We start from the raw sequence: 7,946 nt of genomic DNA, 5'->3' as shown, positions 1-7,946 counted from the left end.
CATTTGTGGACCAAGTAACCTGGATTGGGCTTGGTTGGCCACAACTAGTGACCTAGATTGGGCTAGTCGGTGGGGACGTTCAGGGGATCGACCTGAACAAAGGACGAACGTGAAAGGCAGTGCATTGGAGAAGTCCAACCCCCGATCATTAAGCTGTTGGGCAGCGGTGCGTTGGAGGTGTCCAACGCCGATCGTGGAGTCGGGTTCGTCCTGCCTTTCCATGAGGGATCGGGTTATGGATATCCAAAGCGTCTGCATGCATGTCCACAAGCATTGACTGACAATAACTTTGAGCTATGAGATAGTTTCATGTACTTGTGAATATTAGCTTAGGGAAGAACTTGTGATTGACTACTTATGATATGTGTGTGTCAGAAGTTGACCCTTGCTTGTTTGCTGTTTGTTGTTTGGGGCACTTAACGCCTAGACAACAAGCATGCGTGTGATCAGTCGAGATGCGAACCTATACCTGCTTGATGTGGACGATGACAAGGCCCGGGACATTGGCCGCGCGACTGATGGTTCAGCTATGGGATGGGCGAGAGCAAAGGATGCGAGATGATGTGATGCGAGTGTTGGAGGAGGCCTTGGAGGGCACGCGGCCTATGAGTCGGGTATTGAGTGTGATAATTGAGTCTGTACTTGAGGGTGAGCCAAGTTTGTTTATAGGGTTCGAACCTAACCTAGAGACCTTCTTGTTGTGTTGGCTCGAGGGTGGTTCAACACTAGTTTAATCATTATGTTTTAATTTGAAAGAATCATTGTATGCTTCCAAAGCTTTTATTAATAAAATGAATGATTCAGTCTATTTCTCCAGTTACTACTTCTTTATTTGTAAGCTATGTTTCGAAAGGTTTTTATTTCGGCTAAAATTTACCCACGTTTTCGAAAAAGATTAATAAAGTGACCCCCGAGATTTAGGGATGTTACAAGTGGTATCAGAGCTTTGGTTGAGAAAACCAGAGCTTTGGGTTAGTTTTCCCTAAGAGTTGTGTCTGAGAGAGTTGGGTAGAAATTGTTTGCTAAGATGTTTGCTTGACTTGTGAGATTGTCTGGAGCATCATTGTCGTGATGCTTAACCCTTGGAGTCCTTAGACTCTGAAGCCTTATGTGACGATTTGTGGACTATGAACCGAGATGAGGAACTCATGACGGTTCAAAGATACCTCCATGACACGATCCATCTAACACACAGTTGGCTTAGGCCATTAGCAAGCAACCCATACGAAGTTTACTATGGCCCAATTGTTGAACTACAACAAGCCAGAACGCCTGGAGAGGGATTGTAAGGCACTAGAGGCAGAAGAAACCTAGAATGATGCATCTCATGGTGGCCAAGGGAACCAAGCTCGACGGAAGGACGTAACTTGCTTTAAGTGCGGAAAATTGAATCACTATGCCTACTTCTGCAAGGAAGATGCAAAAGTATGCTTTAGCTAAGGGTTGTCACTTACCAAAGATCGAGGTTGGAATGAACGCTCCAAGTGGGACACGTCTGGCCACATAAAGACTTTGTGTCGACAACCACCAGTTAAACAAGGTTGACGTGACCTTTGACATGACTGACCCGATAGAACCAACCTGTTGTTACATGTTGTCTTGCATTTTGTCAAAACAACCGAGTGTCGAAGCAGATGTCGTGGCATATGATTCTGCGAAGCTAGGGCATCAGTCTTCAGCTTAAGTTTTAGTTGTGGGCCCTTGAAGATCTCTTGGAGATTTGATCGGAGTTACTTGTGGTCCAAGTAGCTATTCCATAATGGTTTTATTTGCAGGTTGTTAGTTGTGTAAACAATCTTTGATTGAAGATTTGTTTCCTTGTTTACTTGTGTGTAACGTAAGAGAATCCTGAGGTGATTGCGTTTTGAATTGTTGTTGCTGCAATTTGTTTCTTCAGCCCAAGTAAACCCTAGACCTCATGCTGCCGTTGTTGAAGTATATAAAAGGATGAAGACCTAAAACATGGACTTGACCGAAGCTATTGAGAGAGATCAAGTGTTTTAGGATTATTCATTGTGCTTTGTCCTTTGTTGGTTGTGAATCCTCTTTGCTCATTGATTCTATAAAGCAAAGAAGGGTTCTGTGTTGTTTAATTGCTTTCAAACTCTTGTTGTTGATTGTGTTCACCAATCACTGTGGCAGTGATTGAGAGACAGTGAGAGGGGCTCACATACTTAGGTTGAGATACTAAGTAGAAATACACTGGGTAGATTAGGAAGTGAACTATGAACTGTGGTGTTCATGAGTGTCTGTAATTCCTAAATCTTGAGATAGTGGATTTCCTTTCTTTGGGTGCAAACCCACTCCAGACGTAGGTGAAATTTTTTCACTGAACTTGGTTAACAATTCTTGTGTATTGTTGTTTATGTTTTAAGTTTCTGCTTTCACTGTTAAACGATCGTCGAACCTATTGTCCTAGCATCGTGCAGGACATTCGTCCTCTAGGGAACCTGAATTACAATTGGCATCAGAGCAGGCACCCCGTTCTGGTTGGGTGAGCTCCAGGGAGTTTGATTAAGTTCTCATGGATAACAAGGAGGGAGTATCAGTCAATAGGCCACCCATTCTGGATGGTACTAGCTACTGGAAGGTTCGCATGACAGTCTTTCTCAAGTCAATTGACAACAAGACTTGGAAAGCTATTGTCAAGGGTTGGAAGCACCCCACTAAGTCACAGGTTGAAAGCACTTCTACCATTGCTGTGGAGAAACCTGAGGAAGAATGGACCAATATTGAATATGAAGCTGCTCTTGGTAACTCAAAAGCTCTAAATGCTATCTTTAATGGAGTTGACAAGAACATGTTTAGGCTCATCAACACATGTACTGTGGCTAAGGTTGCTTGGGAAATTCTGAAGAATGCACATGAGGGAACTACTTGAGTGAGAATGTCAAGTAGTAGATGCTCATCAAGCCCACTGTAAAACACTTCCACAAATTTAGAAGTAAATGCTACATTCTTGCAGATCGTGATCCTAGGAGAAAGCTTGATCCAAGGAGTGATGAAGGGATTTTCATGGGGTACTCAATGAACAGAAAAGCTTATAGGGTTTTTAATTCACGCACAAAAACCATGACGGAATCTGTAAATGTGACTGTGGATGATGAACCAAGTAAGAAGGAGGAAACTAATATGAATGAAGATGATGATGGTGCAGATGTTCCACCCCATGCTCCAGTAACTGTCCTCGACAATGATTATGAGACAAGTGCAGATGAACAGGAAGACAAAGTGACCACATCAAACAAAGCTCCATCAATCAGGATTCAGAAGATTCATCCTCAAGAGAACATCATTGGTAATTGTAACATCCCGATCTGATGACTAACCTCACACTAACAACACGAGTCTTTTCAGCGTGTTTTGTCCTCACTTACGCGCTTCCCGGGAAACTTCCCAGGAGGTTACCCATCCCAATATTACTCCAAGGCTAACACACTTAACCATGGAGTTCTTGTTAGTTTGAGGTCAGTCATCAGATCGGGATGTTACAAATGGTATCAAAGCCGACCTCTCCCAGTACGGTGTGGTTCGGGGACAAACCAAGCAGAAGCTAGTGGGTCTGTGACGCCCGGGGCCGACGAGGGCGGGGAGTGATCGCCGATGTAGTGAGGCACGGACAAGGAGCGGCTCCTGGCAGGCTTCTAGGCGGATGGGCACATGAATGAACCGATCTCACACCCGAACAAGAGGTATTCCGAGACTGTATAGGGATGGACTATACAGTTGAGGAGGGCATAAGAGATTTGATTAGTACTACTCATAACAACAAGTTGCAACTTCCTTTCGGGAGCCCAACTCATAAGAACTCCATGGTTAAGTGTGCTAGCCTTGGAGTAATATTGGGATGGGTGACCTCCTGGAAAGTTTTCCCGGGAAGTGCGCAAGTGAGGACAAAGCGCACTTAAAAGACTTGTGTTGTTACCATGAGGTCAGTCATCAAGTCGGGATGTTACAGTAATCTTCAAGAAGGGGTGACTACCAGATCCAGAAGTCTTATTGCTCATGGTTGTTTCATCTCTAAGATAGAACCCAAGAATGTCAATGAAGCTCTCACTAATGAATACTGGATAAATGCTATGCAAGAAAAGCTAGAGCAGTTCAGGAGAAATGAAGTATGGGATTTAGTGCCTAGACCTGAAGAAGTAAACATCATTGGCACCAAATGGATCTTCAAGAACAAGTCAGATGAAACTGGAACAATTACAAAGAACAAAGCAAGGCTAGTTGCACAAGGATATACTCAGATAGAGGGAGTTGATTTTGATGAGACCTTTGCTCTAGTAGCTAGACTGGAATCTATAAGACTCTTGTTAGGTGTTGCTTGTCTTTTGAAGTTCAGTCTCTATCAGATGGATGTAAAGAGTGCTTTTCTAAATGGATACTTGAGTGAAGAAGTTTATGTTGAGCAACCTAAAGGGTTCATAGATCCACATCATCCAGATCATGTGTACCAACTGAGGAAAGCCTTGTATGGGTTGAAGCAAGCACCTAGAGCTTGGTATGAGAGGCTCACTGAGTTTCTTGTTAGCAATGGTTACTACAGGGGTAGAATTGATAAAACTTTGTTCATGAAGAAGGACAAAGGTAAGCTCATGATAGCACATATTTCTGTGGATGACATTGTTTTTGGAGGGATATCGAACTCGATGGTGGAACATTTCGTCCGACAAATGAAATCTGAATTTGAGATGAGCTTAGTTGGTGAGTTGAATAATTTCCTAGGACTCCAAGTCAAACAAATGGAGGACTCTATGTTCATATCACAGAGTAAGTATGCTAGAGGTTTAGTCAAGAAGTTTGGCCTTGAAAAGGCTGGTCACAAGAGAACTCCTGCTCCTACACATATCAAATTGACCAAGGATGAGCAAGGGGAAGATGTTGATCAAAGTCTCTATAGAAGCATGATAGGAAGCTTGTTGTATCTTACTGCTAGCAGACCAGATATCACCTTTGCAGTTGGTGTCTGTGCAAGATATCAAGTAGCTCCTAAGGCAAGTCATCTGCTAGAAGTGAAGATAATTATCAAGTACATCAATTGCACAAGTGGCTATTGTATTCTCTATACTCATGATACAAATTCTTCTTTAGTTGGATTTTGTGATGCAGATTGGGCAGGTAGTGCAGATGATAGAAAGAGCACATCTGGTGGGTGTTTCTTCTTAGAGAATAACTTGATCTCATGGTTTAGCAAAAAGCAGAATTGTGTTTTTATGTCTACTGCTGTGGCAGAGTATATTGTAGCAGGAAGTAGTTGCACTCAACTCATGTGGATGAAGTAAATGCTGAAGGAGTATGATGTTGAACAGGATGTCATGACATTGTACTGCGACAATCTCAGTGCAATCAATATTTCCAAGAATCCCATACAGCATAGCAGGACCCAACACATTGATATTAGACATCATTTTATTAGGGATTTAGTGGAGGATAAAATTGTCAATTTCGAGCATGTTACAACTGACAAGCAATTGGCTGACATTTTCACAAAACCCCTTGATGCAAGCACTTTTGAAAAGTTAAGAGGAAATCTTGGGATTTGCCTTTTTGAGACATAGCAATTAATGCGTCACATTGTGTTAACGGCTAGTTTATTCTTTATCATCATTACCTGCCGTTGTTGTAACACCCCGATTTTCGGGTGCCACGGTAGTAGCATGTTATAGTAAATATGCAATCTTTTCCAAAAGGGATTTATAAATGTGAGTATTTTTTTCCTTTTCGAAGTGTTTCTAAAATATGTAATGCATACTCCCAACCGTAAATAATTTACATCTGGCCTCGATCAAGGCACAGCATAAAATACATGACAAATAAACTAAGATCCAACAACGGGCTCCCTATGCAATGACTCCATAGATCCGATATACTCCCTATGATTTCCACACGGGGTAACCATAGGAAAGAAATGCACCGGAACCTACCCGAAACCTTAAATACAAATCATAAAATGATCCTGCAAGCTTAAACCAATAACGGTAAGCCTTTCTACCCAAAGGCTCTAGCCCTACACCCGACTCTATCCTTCGAGTCTTCTATAGTTCTTCCACGTGGAGTAGCGTCTGCTCACATCACCTACTTTCGTCGTCTGGCAGCAGGCCGACCGCCCAAACACAAACATACAACCAAAGCCAAGGCGCGAGGGTCAACTCACAGTATACAATAGATATACAATCAACATGCGACAAAAGGGGTATAGATATATATGTTGTGATATATATATATAAATAATCCTAGCATGTTATTGGCTCTAACAATGCTTCAATAAATCAAACAGAACACAATTCCAGTCAGAATGAATGTATGCGTGAAATGCAATCAATATGATCCGGATTGTGACGCGTTCCCGTTCGCCACAAGTGAAGCATTCCCGTTCTTCACTATGGATGAACCATTCCCGTTATTCATCCTTGGTGAACCATTCCCGTTATTCACCGTATGATGAACCATTCCCGTTATTCATCATTAATGCATTGGTGAACCATTCCCGTTATTCACCAAAAGATGCACAGGTGAACCATTCCCGTTATTCACTCGATTGATGCAATATGGTTAGCCAAACATCGAATCGTCCTCGCCACATAAGTGTTTAGCTCAAAACCCAATATCAAAACCCAAGAGTTAGTGTCGGTCAATACAACACAACTTGGAGTTAGTGTCGGTCAATACAACACAACTCCCACCACAAAACCCACAAACAAAGCCCAGAGTCAGTGTCGGTCAATACAACACGACTCGGAGTCAGTGTCGGTGAATACAACACAACCCCAACACCCAAAACCCAGAGTTAGTGTCGGTCAATACAACACAACTCGAATAACAAGAGTACTAGAGTACTTGGTGACTTTCAATCATCACCGCAGCTCACCTCAGTGGCTTTCCCCAATTCCAAAACCCACAACAAAGGTCGACTTTTCCCCGTCTTTCGCAATTATTTTCCCCCTTTCGTTCTCCTATGCTTATTCGTTAATAAAAAATGTTTCGAATTGAATTAGTCAAGTTATGAGTTTATTTCTCAAAGTCTAAGTTTCCCAAAGTCTCTACTTTTCGAAAGTCTAATCATTCTAAGTTTCCAAAGACCAACCACCCAAAAGAAATTTCCCGGGGAAAGTCTAAGAATACGAACAAATGGCTAAGTCTCAAAACTCAAGTTTGAACTTGCCTAGGGTTGTACATCCAACCCGAAACATCAAAGATCACCAGATCAATGAATCTCCACGCCGAAGTCGCGTCAAAACGCACAAATCATCAACATCTCAACATTATAAGTTATGTAAAACATCATAACATTATTCATCAACATAATCAACATCAAAACAAAGCATAAGTCGATTTTATCGACGCCTATCATGCAGTCATAGCTAATATGTAAGTTGCCCTCACCTTAGCCAACTCCCTTACTAAGTTGCAACTCCAATCCAATCACGTATTTGCTTTCCCCGTGTAGACTCGCTTTATTCCATTGTGTAGCTTCGATGCAAGGTGCTTCCGTTCTTCGTACCCTTCATAAGTACACATAACGTAATCACTAATTGAGCTACCTACTTTCCAAGTCTAAAGCTACACTCTCAAGCAATTGACTCGACGAAATCACAAGTTAAACTCAATCTCTTTAATGGTTATAAACCATCAAGATCAACCTCAGAAATTAAGATAAGTCATCATAATGACAGCAAAGCAATAACAAAGCTTCAAAATCTTATGACTTAGTAAATCAACTTTAAAACCAAATACTCATATGCTTGTCAAAATAGATAAGTACACATTACTAGTACTTACTCCTCTCATTTTCCTTAGAGATCTCAGTCTCTAATAGGATACTCATTGAGGTATTTTCGCAATACTACACACCACTTCCCGTTAAAGCAATTAACACAACATCTGCAATAGCATTCTCCTATCCTCATCCTCAAGTAATCTCTTCCCGTTTTCTATTCCATAATCCT

The sequence above is a fragment of the Lotus japonicus genome, chromosome 2, assembly GCF_012489685.1.
Source record: "Lotus japonicus ecotype B-129 chromosome 2, LjGifu_v1.2".
NCBI classification, from domain to species: domain Eukaryota; kingdom Viridiplantae; phylum Streptophyta; class Magnoliopsida; order Fabales; family Fabaceae; genus Lotus; species Lotus japonicus.
The sequence above is the reverse complement of the archived record's forward strand: the minus strand, read 5'-3'. Positions refer to the sequence as shown.